Source organism: Gossypium hirsutum, chromosome A13 (genome assembly GCF_007990345.1).
Source record: "Gossypium hirsutum isolate 1008001.06 chromosome A13, Gossypium_hirsutum_v2.1, whole genome shotgun sequence".
NCBI classification, from domain to species: domain Eukaryota; kingdom Viridiplantae; phylum Streptophyta; class Magnoliopsida; order Malvales; family Malvaceae; genus Gossypium; species Gossypium hirsutum.
In genome coordinates, this window is record NC_053436.1 from 85,125,500 (window position 1) to 85,150,113 (window position 24,614).

Genomic DNA, 24,614 nt, shown 5'->3' on the forward strand with positions numbered 1-24,614 from the left:
CACTTATTTGTTAAAATCTCCTTTAAGAATTTGGCTGCATTTGGCATCTGTGAAAGAGCTTCAATAAATGGTAAGTTGATATGTAATTTTTTTAATAATTTAAGGAATTTACCGAATTGTTCGTTTGTGCGGTCTTTCCTTGTCGCCTTGGGGTATGGCACACGAGGTTTGTACTCTTTACTTACCGGTTTTTGTTCACTATGATCTACCTCACCTTTGCTTTTACTTACCACAATTCCATGCCTCGATTCTGGTTCATGTTCGACTAACCCTTCCTCATCTTGAATGGTAATTGCATTGAGCTATTCCCTTGAGTTAGATTCAGTGTTACTCGGTAATCTACCTTGTGGCCGTTCAGAAATCATTTTGATGAGTTGGCCTATCTAAGTTTCGAGCCCTTGGATCAACGCTTGTTGATTCTTAAGTGCTATTTCGGTATTCTGAAAGTGAGTTTCCGACACCGAGATAAACTTTGTTAGCATGTCCTCAAGGTTCAACTTCTTTTCCTGTTGGTGGGGTGGTTGTTGAAAACCCGGAGGATGTTGTGGCCTTTGATTCCCTTGACCACCCCACGAGAAGTTGGGATGGCTCCTTCAACCTGCATTATAGGTATTACTGTATGGGTTATTTTGAGATCTAAAATTCTTGTTACCCATATATTGGACTTGTTCCTCCTCGATGATAGGGTTGAAGGATTGATATTCTATGTGTACTCCTTCTCCATCTAAATCGCACCTCATCACTGGATGTACCTGAGTAGAACCACATAAACCATCAATCTTTTTATTTAAAAGTTCTACCTGGTTAGATAGCATAGCAACCGCATCAAGGTTGAAAACACCGGCCGTTTTCGTCGACTTTGTCCTCATAACTTGCCACTGATAGTTATTGAGTGACATTTGTTCAATAAATTCGTAAGCCACTTCAGGTGTTTTGTTGTTCAAAGTCTCACCGGCGGCTACGTCGATGAGTTGCCTTGTTAAGGGGTTCACGCCGTTGTAAAATGTCTGAACCTGTAGCCAAAGTGGTAACCCATGGTAAGGCCACCTTCTCAAAAGAGCCTTGTATCTCTCCCATGCATCAATGAGCATTTCTAGATCCATCTGTACAAAGGAAGAGATGTCATTCCTCAACTTAGCTGTTTTAGCCGGTGGAAAATACTTAAGTAAAAACTTTTCGGTTATTTGTTCCCAAGTAGTGATTGATCCTCGTGGTAGCGAGTTCAACCACTGTTTAACTGTGTTCCTTAATGAAAAGGGAAAAAACTGAAGGCGTATGGCGTCGTCAGAAATGCCATTTATTTTAAATGTGTCACAAAACTCTAGAAAATTTTCCAAGTGATTGTTTGAATCCTCATCCTACAAACCATCAAATTGAACAAATTGCTGTATCATTTGAATTGTGTTAGGTTTCAGTTCAAAATTATTTGTAGCAATAGCAAGCCGAACTATACTCGACTCAGTTCCTATTAAATTAGGTTTAGCATAGTCATACATAGTGCGTGGCACAGGATTCTAATTTACTGGGTTAGCAGCAATCGCAGGAGGTAGCAGATTTTCTTGATTTTCATCCATCTCCTCGGTTGTGGTTGCAGTATCATCCTCTTGCTCTTCCTCTGTGTATCTTAGGCTTTGCCTTATTTCTATTCGGTTTCTGCGAGCTGTGCGATCGATCTCACTATCAAACAGTAATGGTCCCGACGGGTTTCTTTTAGTCATAAACCATGAAAACCTACCAGAAGCAAATAAAAGGAAAATTAGAAAAGAAAATAAAATTTTAAAATGAAAAAAATAAAATGGCTAAAGTAATAAAAATCGAGTGTTCCTAATATCTTAGTTCCCCGGCAACAGCGCTAAAAACTTGATCATGATATGATGTGATATGTGCAATAAGTTTTATAATTTATGAATGTTCGTTCTTGAAAACTAACTATTATCACGACAAAGGCAAGCGCACCTTATCTAGTAGTAGTATAGCTTATGCCAAGACCGGGATGTCGAACCCAAAGGAACTAAATGTACTAGTATTAACTTTCTTTTTATTATCTAGCCTAATAATTAAGGGGTTTCTTTTATCTAAACTAATTACTAAACTAAGAATGCACAGGAAGAAAATTGGGAAAAACTTTTTGAGAAAATTGATTGATTAAGACAATACCCAAGGAAAAAATCACCTAGACTTCACTTGTTATTTGACTCTAAATCAGATGATTTATTCATTTGACTTGATCCGTAGAAATCCCTAATTTATATTATTATGTCTCTCGAGACTAACAACGTCTAACCCTAGGTTGATTAATTGAAATCACTTTCTAATTAACTCTCTAGTGTATGGATTTCCTTATTAGGTTTCACCCTAATCCGGCAAAATCTTGTCACCTTATCTCTAGGCGTGCAATCAACTCCGCTTAATTATGTTAGATCTACTCTTAGACAGGGACTTTTGCTCCTCTTCATAAGCACATCAGTACTTGAATCTGTAATACCCCATACCCGAGATCGACGATGGAGTCGAAAACGAGGTGTTAACGGACTTAATTCATTACTTAAACAGCTCAAACAATTTATTTTTAAAACTTCCAGAGAAGCTGGCAATCTGCGTCACAGTCGCTTAAAAATTCATATCTCAAGTTACGAAACTCAAAATCCAATTCCATAAATTTTCCCTCAAACTAGAGTCATATATCTATCAACTAATTTTTTTCTAGAATTTTTGGTCGGGTCAACTAGTACAGTTTATTAGTTAAAATCTCCCCTATTTCAGGGTTCGACTGCTCTAACCTCTGTGTATTAAGAATCAAATATTTCCCTATACAGAGTTCCAATTACTATGAAGTTTATTTCTAATAAAACTATACTCAATAAGAAATCTGTAAATGTAAATAATGAATTCTAATTATATTTGTACAATGTTTGGTGAATTTCCAAAATCAAAATAGGGGATCCAGAAATCGCTCTGGCCCTATTTCACAAAAATTTAAATATCTCATAAAATATATTTCGTTTACCTATTTTGTTTCTTCCATTTGAAAATAGACATAATAATCTTGTATTTCATAACTTATTCATCATTTAATTCCATTTCTATTATTTTTAGTGTTTTTTCAAATTCACGTCACTGCTACTGTCTAATTCTGTTTTGTGCTAATTTCACCTTTTTCATGATTTCCATGGAATAACTAGCATTTAGGCATACATAACACCAAACATGTCTTTGATTAGCCATTCCAACAGCTAATCATTATCAAGCATTTACATACCAATCATTAGCCATATCATAAGATCATACACACAAAATGGCTACGATGCTATACATGCCATACTCAAAATGAAACGTCTAGCTATACCAAAATAATCCTCGTGATAGTGTGCCCGGACCTCCGACGTGCTTTACGATCCCCGAGTTAGCTTGACAAAACTATAAAAAGAAGGAAAATAAAGGGGGTAAGCATTAAGCTTAGTAAGTTTGCATGCAAATAAATAACAACATTCATAAGAATTATCTTACTACTTGGCATGATACTACTTAATCCAACTTCATTAATTGTCATAGACATATTTAAAACTTCTTCACTTACTCACTTACTTACTTAATCAAATTTATTAATACATTTTACTTACCTTTTTCCTTATCAAGCATACATGAACATTATGTACTTACCTTTACTCTTCTAGCATGAACTTGTCTTACCGTTTTAGTATAACTCATCTTACCTTACCTTACCTTGATATTCTCTTTAAATTTTCCCGTTTAACCACTTGGAATATTAAGGATACGCGGGTACCTTACCATTGCCATGACTTGTAATGGTCTTACGTGGTATCCTTTTGAAACTTACCATTGCCATGTCTTGACATGGTCTTACATGGTATCCTTGCTTTATGAACTCACCAATGCCATGCCTTGGCATGGTCTTACATGGGACCTTTGCCTTATAGTAACTTATCAATGCCATGTCTTGACATGGTCTTACATGATTTCCTTGCCTTAGAGACCTTACCAATTTCCATGCCTTGGCATGGTCTTACACGGTATCCTTAAACCCTAATGTCATGACATTTGTATCCTACACATTCCTAATGTTCAACCGAGACTTTCTGAAATTTCTTCTCTGTCAATTCATGCTTAAGTCTTCTTTGAATAATTTCATAAAATAAATATACACATGCTGGAAATTAACAAAATTAACATAAAATAATAGAATATTGCATTTATTTACCGCAAACTTACCTCGAAACAAAATACGATCAACTATATCGATTTAGTCCACTATCTTTTTCTTTCCCCGGTCTAACTCCAGATTTTGTTCTTCTTGATCTATAATAAAAAATTTTAGCTTATTTAATACTCACATTTATTAAAACAGTCCTTGACCCAAACTTTGGCAAAATTACATTTTTACCCCTAAACTTTCACATATTTGCACTTTTTCCCCAAGGCTCGTAAATTAAACTTCATCCTATTTTCTTATGTTTTATGACATGCTGATCATTTTTCCCTTCTATGACAACATCAAATTCACACTCTAACATGTACTTATGACTATTAGGTATTTTTACCGATTAAGCCCTTTTACTCGTTTTCACTTAAAACCGAGTAGCACAAGTTGTCTAACATAATTTAAAACCTCATATTCTATCATAAAACACCAAAATACACAAATTTCACCTATGGGTATTTTTCCAAATATGAACCCTAGGTTGAATTATTGCTAGAATAAGCTTAATCAAGTTATCGGGACTCCAAAAACGTAAAGATCATTAAAAACGGGGCTTGGAATCACTTACTATGGAGTTTGAAAGCTTGAAACAAACCCTAGCTATGGAGAACCCTTGAAATTTCGTCCTAATGAAGAAGATGGACAAAAATTGGATTTTAATTTTGTTTTTAATTCATTTTAATAACTAAATGACCAAAATGCCCTTACTACTAAACTTTCCAAAAATCCCATCCATGTCCAATTTTTTTGTCCATAAACTTAGAAATTGGTCAAATTGCTATTTAAGACCTCCTCATTAATATTCCAAAGCAATTTCATACTAAAAACTTCTAGAATGCAAGTTTTGCAAATTATTCAATTTAGTCCCTAATCTCAACTTAAGCACTTTATGCATAGAATTTCATCACGAAATTTTCACACAATCATGCAATCATATCATGAACCTCAAAATAATAATAAAATAAATTTTCTACCTCAGATTTGTGGTTTCGTAACCACTATTCCGTTTAGGCCCTATTTCGGGATGTTACATTTCTCCCCCTTTTTAGGGATTTTCATCCCCGAAAATCTTACCTGTGAAGAGATTTGGGTACTATTTTCACATAGCCTCTTCGGGCTCCCATGTAGCCTCGTCTACCCCATGTCTATTCCATAGTACTTTCACAAGTGCAATACTTTTGTTCCCTAATTGCTTTATCTCTCGAGCTAGAATCTTTACTGGTTATTCACCGTAAGTCATGTCTGGCTGAATCTCAACCTCTGTCTGAGAAATCACATGTGATGGATCTGAATGATAACGACGTAGAATAGACACATGAAATACATTATGAATCTTCTCTAACTCAATCGGCAAAGCTAACCGATATGCTAATGGTCGGACTCTCTCAATCACTTCAAACGGTCCAATAAAACGTGGACTTAGTTTGCCTTTCTTGCCAAATTTGAGAACTTTCTTCCACGGGGATACTTTCAAAAACACTTTGTCACCAACTTGATACTCAATCTCTTTTCTCTTCAAATCTGCATACGACTTTTGTCTGTCTGAAGCTGCTTTCAAGCAATATCTGATGATTTTTACTTTCTCTTCTGTTTCCTTAACTAGATCAACCCCGTAAATCTGATTTTCCTTAAGCTCTGTCCAATACAAAGGTTTGCGACATTTACGTCCATACAAAGCTTCATAAGGTGTCATCTTCAAACTCGACTGATAACTATTATTGTAGGCAAACTCTACTAATGGTAAATATTTTTCCCAATTGCCTTGAAATTCCAGTACACAACATCTAAGCATATCTTCAAGTACCTGAATAACTCTCTCGACTGACCGTCGGTTTGAGGATGGAAAGCTGTACTAAAACTCAACTTAGTGCCCAAAGCCTCCTGTAATTTCTTCCAAAATCGTGAAGTAAATCTTGGATCTCTGTCTAAAATGATCGATAATGGTACCCCGTGTAGTCTGACTATCTCTGAAATATACAATTTGACCAACTTGTCAAGTGAATAATCCATACGAACTGGAATAAAATGAGCCGACTTCGTTAACTTGTCAATCACAACCCATATTGCATCTTTCTTTCTTGGTGTCAACGGCAATCCTGTCACAAAATCCATAGTAACTCGATCCCATTTCCATTCAGAGACTAGCACAGGCTGCAATAAACCTGAAGGTACCTGATGTTCGGCCTTTTCCTGCTGACAGATCAAGCATCTAGAAACAAACTCTGAAATGTCCCATTTCATTCCTACCCACCAGTACATTTTCGTCAAATCATTATACATCTTTGTACTACCTGGATGAATAGACAAAGAACTACTATGTGCTTCCTGTAAGATCTTTCAAATAAGGTCATCATTCTTTGGTACGCATACCCTATCTCGGAACATCAAACAACCGTCAGAACTGATTTAAAAATCTAACTCTATATCCGACCCACATTGATCTCTTTTGGCTAACAACTCACTGTCATTTTTCTGAGCTTCACAAATTTCTTCAAGAAACATCGGTTTAGCTCTCAACTCAGCTAAGATAAAACCATCATCTGATAAGGCTAGACTAGTGTTCAAAGCTCTTAATGCAAATAAAGATTTCCTACTCAAAGCATCAGCAACAACATTTGCCTTACTTGGGTGATAATCGATCACTAGCTCATAATATTTAATCAACTCTAACCATCTTCTTTGCCTTATATTCAAATCTTTTTGAGTCATCAAATATTTCAAATTTTGTGATCAGTGAATATGTGGCACTTCTCACCGTCCAAATGATGTCTCCAAATCTTTAGCGCAAAAACAATGGCAGCTAGTTCTAAATCATGTGTCGGATAGTTCTTCTCATGTGGCTTTAGCTATCTAGAGGCATAAGCAATTACCTTCCCTTCCTGCATAAGTACACAACCAAGTCCATTCATGGACGCATCACTGTAAATCACAAACTCGTTACCTGGTTCTGGTTGTACTAAAACTGGAGCTTTAGTTAACAATGCTTTTAACTTGTCAAAACTCTGTTGACACTTCTCAGTCCATTCAAACTTGACATCCTTTCACAGCAATCTTGTCAGTGGCGTAGCTATCATGGAAAATCCCTCTACAAATCGTCTATAATATCCGGCAAGACCAAGAAAACTTCTAACTTCTGATGCATTTCTAGGAGACTTCCAATCAACAATGGCTAAAATCTTGCTCGAATCAACCTTAATACCTTCACCTGAGACAATATGTCCAAGAAAACCAACTTCTCGTAACCAGAACTCACTTTTTCTGAACTTGGCATACAACTGATTATCTCTCAGAATCTGTAAAATTGTTCTCAAATACTCTACATGCTCAGTCTCATCATGAGAATAAATCAAGATATCATCAATGAACACAACTACAAACTTATCCAAGTACGGTCTGAAAATTCGGTTCATTAAGTCCATGAAAATGGAAGGAGCATTAGTCAAGCCAAATGGCATCACAAGGAACTCATAATGACCATACCTAGTCCGGAAAGCAGTCTTCAGGACATCAGACTCTTCTGAATTAACCCAAAGAATTTCACCATTTTCACACTTCAACTCAATGAATTTCTTTCCACAATTCACTATCACATCATGTTTAGTCAACCAATCCATACCAAGAATCACATCAAACTCATCAAATGGCAATAGCATGAGATCGGTCGGAAAACAGTAGCCTCTAATCATCAAAGGGCAATTTCTACATACTTTATCTACTAATACATGCTTGCTTAATGGATTCGATACTTTAATCACAAATTCTGTAGATTCTATAGGCATACTTATACTAGGCATCACTTTCATGCAAACATATGAATGGGTTGAACCCGGATCAATCAAAGTAATAACTCTAGTATCATGGAGAGAAAATGTACCCGTAATCACATCGGGGGAGGATGCCTCTTCACGAGTACGGATAGCATAAGTCCTCGCAGGTACTCTAACATCTGGCCTCACTGCTAAATCTCTAGATGCACCTCTATTATTTTCCCCAACTCCCAGATTTCTCAGTGTTCTACCTCTAACAGGAGCTTTTCCTGATCTTACATTCGGTATTGATTCCCTTTTAATCATTTCGGGACACTCCCGAATAAAATGGTTTGGCGCACCACATCGGAAACAACCTGTCTCAGTTGCTCGACATTGACCTGGGTGACGTCGACCACATTGGGGACACTTTGGTCTATCAGGCTGAACACTGCCAACGCTTGCAATCGAAGTGGTCTGAGCTTTCGGACTCATAAATCTTCTGCCTCTGTTTCGGCTAGAATATCCAGCTGAAAAATTAGATCTAGTGGAGAACTCTCTAGGCCTCTTGGATGTAGACTGAAATGACTTGCTCATTAGTCTTTTCTTCGTGTCTTGCGTCTCAATTTCAACTTTGCTCTTTCTTTTTAACAGCTCCTATGCCTTACAGGCTCTCTCAACTAGGATAACAAACTCTTTTATTTCTAAGACACCAATAGACAATCGTATATCATCATTAAGCCCATCCTCAAATCTTTTGCACATAATAGCCTCTGTAGACACACACTCTCGAGCATAATTGCTGAGTCTAACAAACTCGCGCTCATATTCAGTCACTGTCATATTGCCCTGTTTCAACTCTAGAAACTCTTTTCTTTTCTGGTCAACAAACCTCTGACTAATGTACTTTTCACGGAATTCCTCCTGAAAGAAGTCCCAAGTGACTCTCTCTTTCGGTACAACTGATACAAGTGTCTTCCACCAATGGTAGGCCGAATCTCTAAGGAGTGATACAACACATTTCATACATTCCTCAGGTGTGCAGGATAACTCATCAAAGACTCTGATAGTATTCTCGAGCCAAAATTCTGCCTTTTCTACATCATCATCTTTTGTAGCTCGAAACTCTTCGGCTCCTTGTTTTCTGATTTTATCAACTGGTGGTTTTTCTCTTACAACCGTACCTGTGACTGAGGGAGCTACATGGGTGGTCTGATGATCATGAGGGGGTGGAGGTCTAACAGCCGGATTCGTTCGAACGAACTTGGCAAACCATTCATTCATAGCTTGGAAGAAGGCTTCTCGAGTCCCTCCTCCTTGACTAACTGTAACGGGCCTTTCACTACTATTTGGTGGCACGGTCCCTTTTATGGGAGCGGTCACGTTACTCTGAACATCATCTGCACTAGCTTGTTTGGGATCCATAACTATAAAAGAAAACATTTTAAAATCGTCAAGAGTCGTCACACTATCAACACATAAGTATGGCATGTATAGCTAGACTCTTACTCATACTAAATATTCCGAGAATCGACTAAACTTTTGCTCTGACACCAATAAATGTAACACCCCGTATCCGAGACCGTCGCCAGAGTCGAACACGAGGTGTTAACGGACTTAATTCATTACTTAAACAGCTCAAACAATTTATTTTTAAAATTTCCAGAGAAGTTGGCAATCTGCGTCACAGTCGCTTAAAAATTCATATCTTGAGATACAAAACTCAAAATCCAATTCTGTAAATTTTCTATGAAACTAGAGTCATATATATATCAACTAATTTTTTTCTAGAATTTTTGGTCAGGTCAACTAGTACATGTTATTAGTTAAAGTCTCCCCTATTTCAGGGTTCATCTGCTCTGACCTTTGTGTATTACGAATCAAATATCTCCCTATACAAAGTTTAAATTACTATGACGTTTATTTCTCATAAAACTAGACTCAATAATGAATCTGTACATGTAAATAATGACTTCTAATTATTTTTTACAATTTTTTGTGAATTTCCAAAGTCAGAAGAAGGGATCCAGAAATCGCCCTGGCCCTGTTTCACAAAAATTTAAATATCTCATAAAATATATCTCATTTACCTCTTTTGTTTCTTCCATTTGAAAATAGACATAATAATATTTGATTTCATAACTTATTCATCATTTAATTCCATTTCTACTATTTTTAGTGATTTTTCAAATTCACGTCACTGCTACTGTCTGATCTGTTTTGTGCTAATTTCACCTTTTTCATGATTTCCATGGAATAACTAGCATTTAGGCATACATAACACCAAACATGTCTTTGATTAGCCATTCCAACAGCTAATCATTATCAAGCATTTACATACCAATCATTAGTCATATCATAAGATCATACACACAAAATGGCTACGATGCTATACATGCCATACTCAAAATGAAACGTCTAGCTATACCAAAATAATCCTCGTGATAGTGTGCCCGGACCTCCGACGTGCTTTACGATCCCCAAGTTAGCTTGAAAAAACTATAAAAAGAAGGAAAATAAAAGGGGTAAGCATTAAGCTTAGTAAGTTTGCATGCAAATAAATAACAACATTCATAAGAATTATCTTACTACTTGGCATGATATTACTTAATCCAACTTTATTAATTGTCATAGACATATTTAAAACTTCTTCACTTACTCACTTACTTAAATACTTACTTACTTAATCAAATTTATTAATACATTTTACTTACCTTTTTCCTTATCAAGCATACATGAACATTATGTGCTTACCTTTACTCTTCTAGCATGAACTTGTCTTACATTTTTAGTATAACTCGTCTTACCTTACCTTACCTTGATATTCTCTTTAAATTTTCCCGTTTAACCACTTGGAATATTAAGGATACGCGGGTACCTTACCATTGCCATGACTTGTCATGGTCTTACGTGGTATCCTTTTGAAACTTACCATTGCCATGTCTTGACATGGTCTTACATGGTATCCTTACCTTTTGAACTCACCAATGCCATGCCTTGGCATGGTTTTACATGGGACCTTTGCCTTATAGTAACTTATCAATGCCATGTCTTGACATGGTCTTACATGATTTCCTTGCCTTAGAGACCTTACCAATTGCCATGCCTTGGCATGGTCTTACACGGTATCCTTAAACCTAATGTCATGACATTTGTATCCTACACATTCCTAATGTTCAACCGGGACTTTCTGAAATTTCTTCTCCGTCAATTCATGCTTAAGTCTTCTTTGAATAATTTCATAAAATAAATATACACATGCTGGAAATTAACAAAATTAACATAAAATAATAGAATATTGCATTTATTTACCGCAAACTTATCTCGAAACAAAATACGATCAACTATATCGATTTAGTCCACTATCTTTTTCTTTCCCCGGTCTAACTCCAGATTTTGTTCTTCTTGATCTATAATAAAAAAAATTTAGCTTATTTAATACTCACATATATTAAAACAGTCCTTGACCCAAACTTTGGCAAAATTATATTTTTGCCCCTAAACTTTCACATATTTGCACTTTTTCCCCAAGGCTCGTAAATTAAACTTCATCCTATTTTCTTATGTTTTATGACATGCTGATCATTTTTCCCTTCTATGATAACATCAAATTCACACTCTAACATGTACTTATGACTATTAGGTATTTTTACCGATTAAGCCCTTTTACTTGTTTTCACTTAAAACCGAGTAGCACAAGTTTTCTAACATAATTTAAAACCTCATATTCTATCATAAAACACCAAAATACACAAATTTCACCTATGGGTATTTTTCCAAGTACGAACCCTAGGTTGAATTATTGCTAGAATAAGCTTAATCAAGTTATCGGGACTCCAAAAACGTAAAGATCATTAAAAACGGGGCTTGGAATCACTTACTATGGAGTTTGAAAGTTTGAAACAAGCCCTAGCTATGGAGAACCCTTGAAATTTCGTCCTAATGAAGAAGATGGAAAAAAATTGGCTTTTAATTTTATTTTTAATTCATTTTAATAACTAAATGACCAAAATGCCCTTACTACTAAACTTTCCAAAAATTCCATCCATGTCCAATTTTTTTGTCCATAGACTTTGAAATTGGTCAAATTTCTATTTAAGACCTCCTCATTAATATTCCAAAGCAATTTCATACTAAAAACTTCTAGAATGCAAGTTTTGCAAATTATTTGATTTAGGCCCTAATCTCAACTTAAGCACTTTATGCATAGAATTTCATCACGAAATTTTCACACAATCATGCAATCATATCATGAACATCAAAATAATAATAAAATAAATTTTCTACCTCAGATTTGTGGTTTCGCAACCACTGTTCCGTTTAGGCCCTATTTCGGGATGTTACAGAATCAATATCCAATATTAAAACAAGAATAATCCATAATTAAGAACAGTCAAATATTTATCATACAATTCAGATAATAATAACAAGATCCGTCTTAGTTTTCACTCCCCTTAGGTATTTAGGGGATTTAGTTCATATTTATAAAAGAAGACATCCCAAAAGAATGAATATAACAAAACATAAAGAAAACCCAAGAACTCTTGAAGGGAATTGAAGGGAGATCTTTAGTCTTGAAGGTGAATCCGGCTTCTGAGATGGATCAATCAGCTTTCCTCGAGTAATTCCCTCATCTTTACTCTGTGTGTCCCTTCTAATCCTCTTCTAGTGTGTTTAAATAGGCTTTAGAATGCCTAAAAGCCCTAAAGAGTGCCCTTTTTTGAATAAAATTAGACTTGGGCTCGACAGGGACACGCTCGTGTGACACGCCCATGTGTGATTTCTTTAATCCGTGTTCAAGGCTATTAAATAGGCACGGGCGTGTGGTCTACCCATGTAAGTCGTGCTCGATTCTGCCAAAAAGACACGACTGTATGGTCTACCCGTGTAAGGTAGTCTAGGCTGAGTTGATTTCCCATGTTGGCCCATTTTCTCTGTTTTCGGCCCGTTTCTCGTTCCTTTTACTCTCATGTGCTCACCTAGTATAAAACATGAAATTAAAGAATTAGGAGCATCGAATTCACCAAATCTAAGTTGAAATCATCTATAAATGTGCTAAGTATGGGATAAAAATAAGTATAAATCATGGTTTGTCAACGGTAATTTTTCCAAATTGTTAATTATAGAATGTATTAATTAATGTAATGATTAAATGAGTGAATTTCATCATGTTAGATCAAGAAAATTGAGATTCATGCTTAAATCAATAAAGTACGTGGTTAAGGACTAAAAGAGAATAATTAGCCGAAATTGCATTCGAGGTAAGTTCGTATGATAATAATAGTGCAATGTTATGTTTGAATTATAGTTCTTCACTATTATTGCATATATTGTATGATTTATTAAATATATTGGAAAAGTTTATGAAATGGTGTATATGATGTGGAAATATGACATGGAAGAATGTTACGTGAAATGCAAGAAAATGTTGATCCATGACAAGTGATGTATGCAATATGTGATGTGTGTTATGTAAATTCTTAAAAGCTTATTTGCTATTTGAGTTATGCCTTATTATGCTATGAAAGGGCAATTGATACTATGGATAGTGCGATCGACACTTTGAGTAAGTTCAACAGAGATAGAGTATCGAAAAATCCCATCTGAAGCTTAGGAATAGTCTAGGGTACATGTGACATGTCACTAGGAATTAAGAAATCCAAACTTGTTGAGTTAGTCCAAGTTTGTGATATATATGAGGTATCTAAGCTCGTTGAATTGGTCTGAGTTCGTAATGGATGTGATACATGGTTCTGGGCAACGGTCTTGTGTGTCCTACCGGTGGCTAGGTAATCCTTGAGTTGGACGGATACCTGACAGCTTGTGTGAGTAGCCCATGTAGCTACACCTTGACCGATAGCTTTTATGAGCACACCCGTGAGTAGATCTATTGTGAGCGTTACATGTTATGAGATAGCTTTGGCTACGTATGTATATATGACACTTATGTGCAAGTTTTCCGCGTATCCAATAGTATCCTGAGGGTTCAATGGGTAATGCAATAGATGTGGTGAAAGTCCTAAGGAGGGCATGTTAAAGAGGCATGGTTATATTATATATTACGATAAATACAGGTATGTACACCAAACTTATAGTTATTGAGACTTTGAAATGTTGAGACATCGGTAAGCTAAGATGTATGAATTATGATTATAAATTTTTTTGCAATATCATGTTAACTTATATTGTGCATTTGAACATGAAATTCATGAAATGGTGAGTTCATGATTAGTCAAAAGTGAACTAATGATAGTTATCATTATATTGCACCAAAATAGTGTTGGACATTAGCAGCTGTATGACTTTGAAAATCCACCAAAAATTATGGAAATTGAGTTAGAGGCTAAATAAAATATGAAATTAAATCTTAATGAGTATCGTTTCACATAGAATAAATGGTGTAAGCAAAAGAGTTTCATATTATGAAATATTTAAATTATTGCGAGACAGAGCTAGAATGATTTTGAAATCCCCTGTTATGATTTGAGAAAAACATTGAAAATTGTACAAAAATATTTATGGGTTATAATTTATATTTTTATAATTATTAATGAGTCTATTTTCAAGAGAAATAGATAGGAACACCATCTGAATCCGGTATTATGAGATAATTAATTTTTAGTGAAGAGTGATCGGAACTGTCAGACAACAAAAAAGGATAACTTTATAGAATAAACTGTACTAATTGGCTAAGCAAAAAATTTTGAAAATTTTATGGTAAGAATATATGTGAGTCTAGTTTCTGGGAAAATTAGAGGAGCTTAATTTGGAGTTTTGTAACTCTAGATATAACTAATTCAGTGACTGTGACTTGAGAAAATAACTTAACCTGAACGTAGGTAAAAAAAGGCAAATGATGATAGTATTACTTTGAGAGCATGTTGCAAGAATTGGCGGAAGCATGTTGATAAGTTGCTTATTATTTTCATATGGACTTACTAAGCGTGAAGCTTACTCCTTCCTTTCTATTTCTTTTAGCTTTGTAAGGTTAGCTCGGGGTTGGAGATTGTCGGAGGCAACGTCACACTATCAAATCACTATCATTGGGATAATAAAGCATATATTAGAAATTTCAAGTAAGTGGCATGTATTGGGATGTAGTTTATTGACATGTATTATTATGCTTTGGCTGAATGTATTGGCTTATATTGAGTTATATGTATATGGCCATGAGATTTGGCTCATATTAATTATGGCTTGTAAATCCAGCTATTCATGTCATGTCTAATGTTTATGATGTGAGTATGTTTGTTTGCCATGCATGGTTGGTACTATGATATGTGTGTTGGATGTATGCTCTATGACCAATTGAGGTGGTCATAGCCATATAGTAATTGCATGTTATAAAAACAACGTGTTAATGGTTGGACATGAGTGCTTGATGGATAAGTTGGTAACCATAATATAATGGTAAAAGTGATAATCAAAATAACAAGTCTTATGAATGTGAATTAAGGAAGCTAGACTTGGTATTGCATGAGTAGATGCATTACTTTTAAGAGACCATGTTTATGTTATGAATATGTCTTAATAAAGAGTGTTTAATCACAAAAAATGATGCCATGAATTGTAGTTTTAATATGTATAAGTTTGTAAGGGTTTATGGGTCACATAAAGGCTTGGAAAATAGCCTAAGTGTTGACTACACGGGCCAAGACACGGTCGTGTGGCTCAACCTTGTGAGGGACACAATCTGGAGACACAAGCGTGTGGCCTAACTGTATGGTTTGATTTGCATGTTGATGTCATAAACAGAGAGTTACACGGCCTGAGAACACGGGCGTGTCAAAGGCACACGGGCGTGTCCCTATGTCCACACGGGCGTGTGACCCTATTTCATAGAAAAAAAATTTCTAAGTTTTCCCAAAACTTCCTAAGGTTCTCTATTTAGTCCCTAACTACTTTCAATGCATGTTTAGGGCTTCGTAGGCCCGTGTATGGGACATTATGCATGTTTTTGAATAAATTTTAAATTTGAATGAAATTTTGTAGCCCAATTTTTGCATGTTGTGAACGATTAAGTCCGGTAATGCCTCGTACCCTGTTCCAGCATCCGACACGAGTAAAGGCTGTTACATTTTGTCCACACAGGCAAAGACACAGGCGTGTGTCTCATCCGTGTGTCCCCTGGTGTTGAATTTGAAACCAACTCAGTATGCTCTACACGGCCTCACACACTGGCGTGTGACTTGGCCGTGTGGCATAAGCCAATATACCCTATAGGTTTGGCATAGCTGATAAACCATAATTTATACATATTTTTATCCCATGCTTAGCACATTTATGGATGATTTCTCCTTAGATTTGGTGAATTCGATGCTCGTAATTCTTTAATTTCATGTTTTATACTTAGGTGAGCATAGGAGCGTAAGAAAAGCGAGAAATGGGCCGAAAAAAAAGAAAATGGACCCACATGGGAAATCAACACGACCTGGACTTCCTAAAATGGGTAAGCCACAAGGCCGTGTCCATTTAACAGCCTTGACCACGTGTAATGACCCGAATTTTTACAGTTATTGAAAAAGTACATTTCCGGGTCTCCGTTTCTGGAAAATAGATTTGTAAATATTTATTAAAATATTTACAAAGTTAAAAGAGTGATTAATTAAAGTTTAATGAAGCAAATTAGCTTAAATAAAGGATAATTAGATAAAAGGATTAAATTGAATGAAGTGTGAAAATTTAATTATAGGAAAAAAATTGAAAGGACTAAATAAGTAAATAAGCCAAAGGAGTGCCAAGTGTATGGCAAAAATAAAATACATGTGTAATAAGTATTATACATACATTTGTAATACATGTATGTATTTACTTATTATTTAAGTAAATAATTAATGTATTTATTATTATTAAATTGATATTATATGATGAATAGATTAAATAAAGACAAGTGTATAGTAATGATTTGGTACAAATGTATTAATAAAAAATACATACATTTGTAATATATGTATTTGATATTAAATGGATATTTATTATTTAGTGAAAGATATTTATTAAATAAATAATTATATTATAATATGTTTATATGATAAATAAATGTAAAATGACAAGTGTATAGTGAGGATGAAATACAAATGTAATAATATATGTGTGCCCAAGTGTAAAATAAATATTTGATATTAAGTAGATATTTAATAAAGTCATTATTATTGTTATTATATATTATATATATAAAGTAAAAAAAAGGAAAAAAAAAGAAACAGAGAAGGAGACGAAACAGGGGAAAGAAAGGAAGGAAAGAAAAATAAAAGGAAAATTGGGGTTTTTGAAGCCTTAAGTTTTACTAGGTAAGTCAATTTGATCCATTTTCTTGCAATTTTGATGTTTATGGAATCCTAGAGAAGAGTACTACATGAATTATATCAAAAGTTAGGACGTTAATGAATTTTTATGTGTTGATTAAGTTGAACAAAAAGATGAATTAAGGGCTAAATTGATAGAAATTCAAGTTAGAAATGAAATAAGGATCTAATTGTAAAGTGATTCATAAGTTTTATGCTTTAAGGACTAAATTGAAAGAATTTCAAAATTATGGTTTTATGATGAAAAATAGGTAATTATGTCTAAGTTTGGTTAAAAATTGAGTAGAAGTAAAGTATGAATTAAGATAGAAAAGTAAGTGAATTTAGTTAGGATTAAATTGAAATTAAAAGTAGAAAATCAACATTTTGCACTAAGACTATTTTGGACAGCAGCAGTAGTCTAAGTTTGAAAAATCCCCAAAAATTTTAAAAATTGAATTATAGGATGAATAAAATATGAAATTAAAGCTTATTGAGTCTAGTTTCTTATAGAAGAAACGTATAACAATTGAAATGTAAATTATGCGATATAATGAATTTTTTGAGACAAGGTCATAATGAATTCGGGTTCCCCTGTTCTGACTTTGGAAAATCACAAAAAATTGGAGAAAAATAATTAGAGGCTTAAAGTTATATTTTTAGAACCCCTAATGAGTCTATTTTCAGGATAAATCAACGGGAATATTATCTGAGTTTTGTACTGTGAGATAATTAATTTTTAGTGAAGAAGGGTCGAAACTGTCAGACAGCAGAACAGGGATAACTTTAATGAATAAACTGTACTTGTTGGCTAAACCAAAAATTCTGAAAATTTTATGGTAAGAAGATATATGAGTCTAGTTTCAGGGAAAATTAGTTGATATTAATTTTGAGTTTTATAGCTCCAGATATAAATAATTTAGTGACTATGACACAGATGGACAGCTTGAATATCCATAAAAGTAAATAATAAAAATTATAGATAATGTTACTTACAAGTGTGTTATATACATTAAGGATGTGGAATGGAGAGGAGGAGGAAGAAAATATATAAGAATATTCAGTTAGCATGGCTAATCTGCATGTTTTAAGCTCGTGGACTAAATTGAATAAAAGTAAAACTTTAGGGGAGCAAATTTTTGTAAAAATGTCAACAATGACTAAATTGAAGGGAATGAATTGTTTTATTATCTAAATTAATAAATTGAATGAAATTATCAATTTAATATTGGGTGAAATTTGGGAAAATGGTAAATTACCAATATGCCCCTAAATCTTGGTACTTCTGCAATTTAGTCAGGTAGGTTCGTATATATTGAATGAGTATGTAAATATGACAATTTAAATATTGTATCGTATTTTATATGATGTTTGAATTTAATATATGAAAAAGATGTTACATGAAACATGAAAATGAATACTAAATAATATAAATTAATTGAAATTATTCTAAAAATCTCGGTAATGCCTCGTATCCTATCCCGGTCTCAGGTACGGGTATGGGGTATTACACCACGGGCTGGAGTAATCGCACACGGGCATGTCCCTATCAAGCCCAAGTATAGTCCTATTCGGAAAAGGTCACTTTTGAGGGCTCTTAGGCATTCAAAAGCCTATTTAAACACCTGATGAGGCACTTAGAATGGACACACAGAGTAGGAGGCAAGGAATTACTCAAGGGAAGCTGATTGATCCATCTCAGAAGCTGGATTCATCGTCAAGACTGAAGATCTCCCTTTAATTTCTATTCAGGGGTTTTGGGTTTTCTTTATGTTTTGTTATCTTTATTCTTTCGAGATGTTTTCTTTCATAAGTATGAACTAAACCCCCTAAATACCTAAGGGGAATGAAACCTAAGATAGATCTTGTTATTATTATCTGAATTGTATAATAAATATTTGACTTGTTCTTAATTATGTGTTATTAATTGTTGTTTTAATATTCCAGGATATTGATTCAAGTTAATGTTCTTATTCAGAGGAGAAAAAGACCCTGTCTAAGAGTAAATTTGTCGTAATCAAGCGGAGTTGATTGCAGCTTAGAGATAAGGTGATAAGATTTTGCCGGATTAGGGTGAAACCTAATAAGGGGGTCCATAGATCGAGTTAATACAACACTAGAGCGTTAATTAGAAAGAGATTTCAATTAATCAACCTAGGGTTAGACGTTATTAGTCTCGAGAGAGATAATAGTATAACTTAAGGATTTCTACTGATCAATTCAAATGAATAAATCGTCCGATTTAGAGTCAAATAACAAGTACAGTCTAGGTGGATTTTTCCTTGGGTATTGTCTTAATAAATCAAATTTTCCCAAAAGTTTTCCCCAATTTCTCTCTGTGCATCCTTAGTTTAGTTAATTAGCTTAGATAAACAAAGCCCTTAATTTTAGGCTAGATAATAAAAAGGAAGTAATTACTAGTACTCTTGGTTCCTTTGGGTTCGACAATCCGATCTTGCTAAAGCTATACTACTGTTCGATAGGTACATTTGCCTTCATCGTGATAATAGTTAGTTTCAAGAAAGATTAATTATAAATCTTTTAAAACCTATCGTGAATATCACATATCAAGTTTATGGCACCATTACCAGGGAACTAAGATATTAGGAACACTCGATTTTTATTACTTTAGCCATTTTACTTTATTTGCAATTTAAATTTTTATTTTCTTTTCTAATTTTTCTTTTATTCGTTCTTGGCAAGTTTTTATAGTGTATGACTAGAAGAAACCCGTCGAGACCATTACTGTTTGATATTGAGATCGATCGCATAGTTTGCAGAAACCGAAGAGAAATAAGGCGAAGCTTATGATACACAGGGGAAGAGCAAGAGGAAGATACTTCAACCACAATCGAGGAGATGGCTGAAAACCAGGGAAATTCACTACCTCCTGCGATTGCCGCTAATCCAGTAAATCAAAATCTTGCTCCGCATACTATGTATGATTATGCTAAACCTTTTTTAACATGAACTGAATCAAGCATAGTTAGGCCTGTTGTTGCTGCGAATAATTTTGAACTGAAACCTAACACCATTCAAATGATCCAATAGTTTGTTCAGTTTGATAGTTTGTAGGATAATGACCCAAACACTCATTTGGCAAATTTCTTAGAATTTTGTGACACTTTTAAAATCAATGGTGTTTTTGATGATGCCATTCACCTTCGATTATTCCCTTTTTAATTGAGGAACAAAGCTAAACAGTGGTTGAACTCGTTACCATGAGGGTCAATCACTACTTGGGAACAAATGACTGAAAAGTTTTTATTAAAATATTTTCCCCCGGCTAAAATAACTAAATTACGTAATGATATCTCTTCTTTTGTGTAGATGGATTTAGAAACACTCTATGATGCATGGGAGAGATACAAGAACCTTTTGTGAAGATGCCCTCACCATGGGTTACCACTCTAGCTACAGGTTCAAACGTTTCACAATGGCCTGAATCCTACAACTAGACAGATGATTGACGCAGCTACTGGTCGAACTATCAATAATAAGACACCTGAGAATGCTTATGAATTTATAGAAGAAATGTCACTGAATAATTATCAATGGCAAGTCATGAGGACAAAGCCAACGAAAATAGCCGGCATTTTTAATGTCGATTCGGTCACCATGCTCTCTAATCAAGTAGAACTTTTGAATAGAAAAATTGACAGTTTTCTTGGTTCTTCACAGGTTTATCCAGTAATGCAGTGCGAAGCAAGTGGAGGTGGATCAAGCAATTCGGAATACCCTCGAAATACCTACCCTATGGCCATCACATGAAGAACGAGTAGTTAAATTACTTGGGTAATAATCCTCGATCTCAAAATAATCCTTATAATAATACTTACAATGTAGGTTGGAGGAACCACCCAAATTTCTCATGGAGAGGCCAAGGGAATCAGAGACCACCACCTCCAGGCTTCCAACAACCACCCTACCAACAAGAGAAAAAGTCAAACCTTGAGGAGATGCTAACAAAATTCATCTCAGTATTAGAAACTCATTTTCAGAATATCGAGACAGCACTTAAGAATCAACAAGCATCGATCCAAGGACTCGAAACTCAGATAGGATAGCTCGCCAAATTAATATCTGAATGACCACAAGGTAGCCTGCCGAGTAACACTGAATCTAACCCAAGGGAATAACTCAAGACAATTACTATCCAAGACAAGGAAGGGTTAGTGGAACCTGAACTAGAACCGAGGCAAGAAATTGTTGTAAGTAAAAGCAGAGGTGAGGAAGACCACAGTGAACAAACACCTGTAAGTAAAGAGTACAGACCTCGTGTGCCATATCCCAATGCGACAAGAAAATACCGTACAGATGAACAATTCGGTAAATTCCTTAAATTATTAAGGAAATTAACATATTAACTTACCTTTTATTGAAACTCTTTCATAGATGCCAAACGCAGTCAAATTCTTAAAGGAGCTTTTAACAAATAAGTGGAAGTTGGATGAAGCGTCGCATGTGGAGCTAAATGCGGTTTGCTCAGCCATACTACAGAATAAGCTGGCCAACAAATTAAAAGATCTAGGGAGTTTTACGATTCCTTGTTTAATTGGTAGCTTAGATGTTAATAATACTTTGGCTGATTTAGGGGCTAGTATCAATGTCATGCCTTACAAAATGTTTAAGCAACTAGGTCTTGGGAAACCCAAACAAACTAGGATGAGTATTCAATTAGCCGATAAAACAATCAAATTTCCTAGGGGCATTATTGAAGATGTACTCGTTAAAATTAATAAATTTATATTCCTTGTTGATTTCGTTGTTTTAGACATAGAAGGGGATAGTAACGTTCCTTTAATTTTAGGGAGGCCCTTTTTAGCAACTACTAGAACAATAATTGATGTTGGCACAAGTGAACTCACACTTCGTATGGGAGATGAAACAATCACCCTTCAAGCTCGTAATTCGAGTAACACCTCAAAAATTGAACGTGGTGGTATAAATCATCCTACTAAAACTGACCATGTGGTGCAACCGACTTTTCAGGAAATAGGTTCGAAGAGCATACATGAGCCATGGTCAAGCAACAACAAAGGACCTATTTATGAAGAACGAAGGCTACAAATCGAGGAACTAGATGAATGGCGGACACATAAACTGAAAACACATGATACACCAAAACCATGCCATGACAAGCTAAAATTTTCCCCAGATCAACTTAAGGTTGGAGACAAAGTGCTATTAGACGTAGTAGACCCTCGTATTACCACTTCTGAACCAAATGAAGAAATCCCTCTTACGGTACTTAGAATTTTTCCATACGGTATAGTCGAGGTAATTCATCCTAAATTCGGCACGTTCAAGGTAAACAGTACTTATCTTAACCCTTATGTTGATAAAACTGATAGTAGGAATGAGGAGTGTAAACTCCTCGAACCACCATCACCAGGCAACAAGAGAGGTAAGTCGTGCTTAGACTATAAATAAGTGCTTCTTGGGAGGCAACCCGAGCACTAACAGTATTGATTTCTTTAAAAATTTAGTTTTTAACATCTATACACTAACCGAGTCCTTGAAACACAGGTTTTCTAATCCACACAGTCAGCCACACGGGCGTGCCTTAGGTCGTGCTCACACCACAAGAGGAGACACGGTAGTGCGATACGACAATGTGAAAATAGAGCAAAAACGTTTCCCCAACACAGGATCCGATAAGTTGCCACGGTCGTGCGACATGGCCATGGGCAATCCTGCCAAATCAACATGGGCGTGCGGCACGACTGTGCCCACCGACCGTGGTCGAGCCTGTTAAAATAACACGGGTGTGTGCCTACATACACGGGCCTAGGAGAAGTGAACAAAGAATGACACGGCCATGCAACATGGCCGGGTGCACAAATGCGCCCAATTTCGAAAACCACGAAACGCATGGGCTGAAATGAAGGCACACGGGCATGTCCCACGGTCGTGTGACCCAATTTCTTTATAAACACCTATTATTTATTTTATTTTTATCTTTATATTTTGAAATTACTTTCTATTTCCTTTTAATACTATTTTACCTTGAGTTTTTATAATTTTTATTCAGCTATTTCTTTACAAGTAATTATGCTTCTTTATATTTCCTAAAAAGTTCCTGATTCTATCATAGTTATAAGGAGCTCCAAAGCTCACTATTACTTAGGAACTTGCAACTCCATTGGAAAAGGTTCTCCACAACTACCAAATGCTGCCCAACCACCATGATAACCTCTTCGTTGGACACTATGGTTGTGGAACCCAACCTCTACTACCACCGGAGTATCCTCCTCCACTCTCATCATTGCCTTGGCCGATTATTCTCCATAACTCTAATTCAATAAGTTCATTTATCATTCAGGAGGTTTCACTTCTCTCCCTATCTTATGATGATATATCTATATTTTTTAATATATCTATCTTTGTACATTGAGGGCAATGTACATCTTAAGTGTGGGGGGTCTTTTATATCATCATTAGAAATCCCTAAATTTTGTCTCATTCTCACGTGAATCACTCATATCACTATTAGAATGAATTGTAATTAATTTATGATTTTTATTGATATGTCCTCAATTAAAACATAGGCATTTATGCATTGATTGTTTAAACTTTAAGACATTAGGGAATCAAGCATGATAAGTTGATTTTTGAACAATTAAAAACTTTTAGATTGTTTCCCTAAGTTTAGGTATTATCTTGAATTGAAATTCACAAGTTTAAACATCAAAAAGCCATAGTTTTTGTGAGATCTTGAGCCTTTAGAGCATATTTTATTTCTTTCATGCTCATTTTTATTATGAGTGTGTCAGTATTGATTTGTTATTCTAGAACTTTTTTTATTATGCATGTCAAGACCATACCATTTGATTTGATATGTCGAGATGATAAAGGCACTTAGGTTTAACCCACTCACTCCACAAAAGCCTACCTTCATAATTAACCCTTAGTGATCCCCTTTGAGCCTAATAAGCCATTAATTGATTTACCCTTAATATAAACCCATAACCCATTATTGTTGAAATCCCCTAATTTGATCCTTATTTTTGTCGAGATTTGATTTGAATTAATTGCTTAGCTATGTTTATTCTTCGTTGCAATAATTAAGTTCTATGTTACTTGACTTGTTCTTAAAAAAAACAATACTTACATACATATTAGTAGTAATTCATCGTTTTTGTGCTTGAGTGTTAATTCCATATTTTGAGATGAAGCACACTTGTATTCAACTGATAATTAGTTATTTTTCTAGTTAGGTGATTTCTTCAATTCAATCTCGATTCTAACCTTTTCTTTCAGCTTGTGACCACAAACCCTAACCAAAGCCACGTTACAACCCTCTAAAGACCTTTTTTGATTGATGTATCATCTCAATATATAGTGGTGGAGATTTGATTTTCA

At 35.0% G+C, this 24,614-nt stretch overlaps 2 non-coding genes across 2 annotated transcripts; one reads left to right on the plus strand and one right to left on the minus strand.

Moving 5' to 3' along the window:
- Positions 1-1,029: 1,029 nt before the first annotated feature.
- On the plus strand, positions 1,030-1,136 carry LOC121213381 (small nucleolar RNA R71). Its single transcript, XR_005908762.1, has one exon. It is a non-coding gene; the product is annotated as a small nucleolar RNA R71 (small nucleolar RNA).
- Positions 1,137-20,546: 19,410 nt separating this feature from the next.
- Positions 20,547-20,653, minus strand: LOC121213376 (small nucleolar RNA R71). The gene has a single exon (XR_005908758.1). It is a non-coding gene; the product is annotated as a small nucleolar RNA R71 (small nucleolar RNA).
- Positions 20,654-24,614: the final 3,961 nt, after the last annotated feature.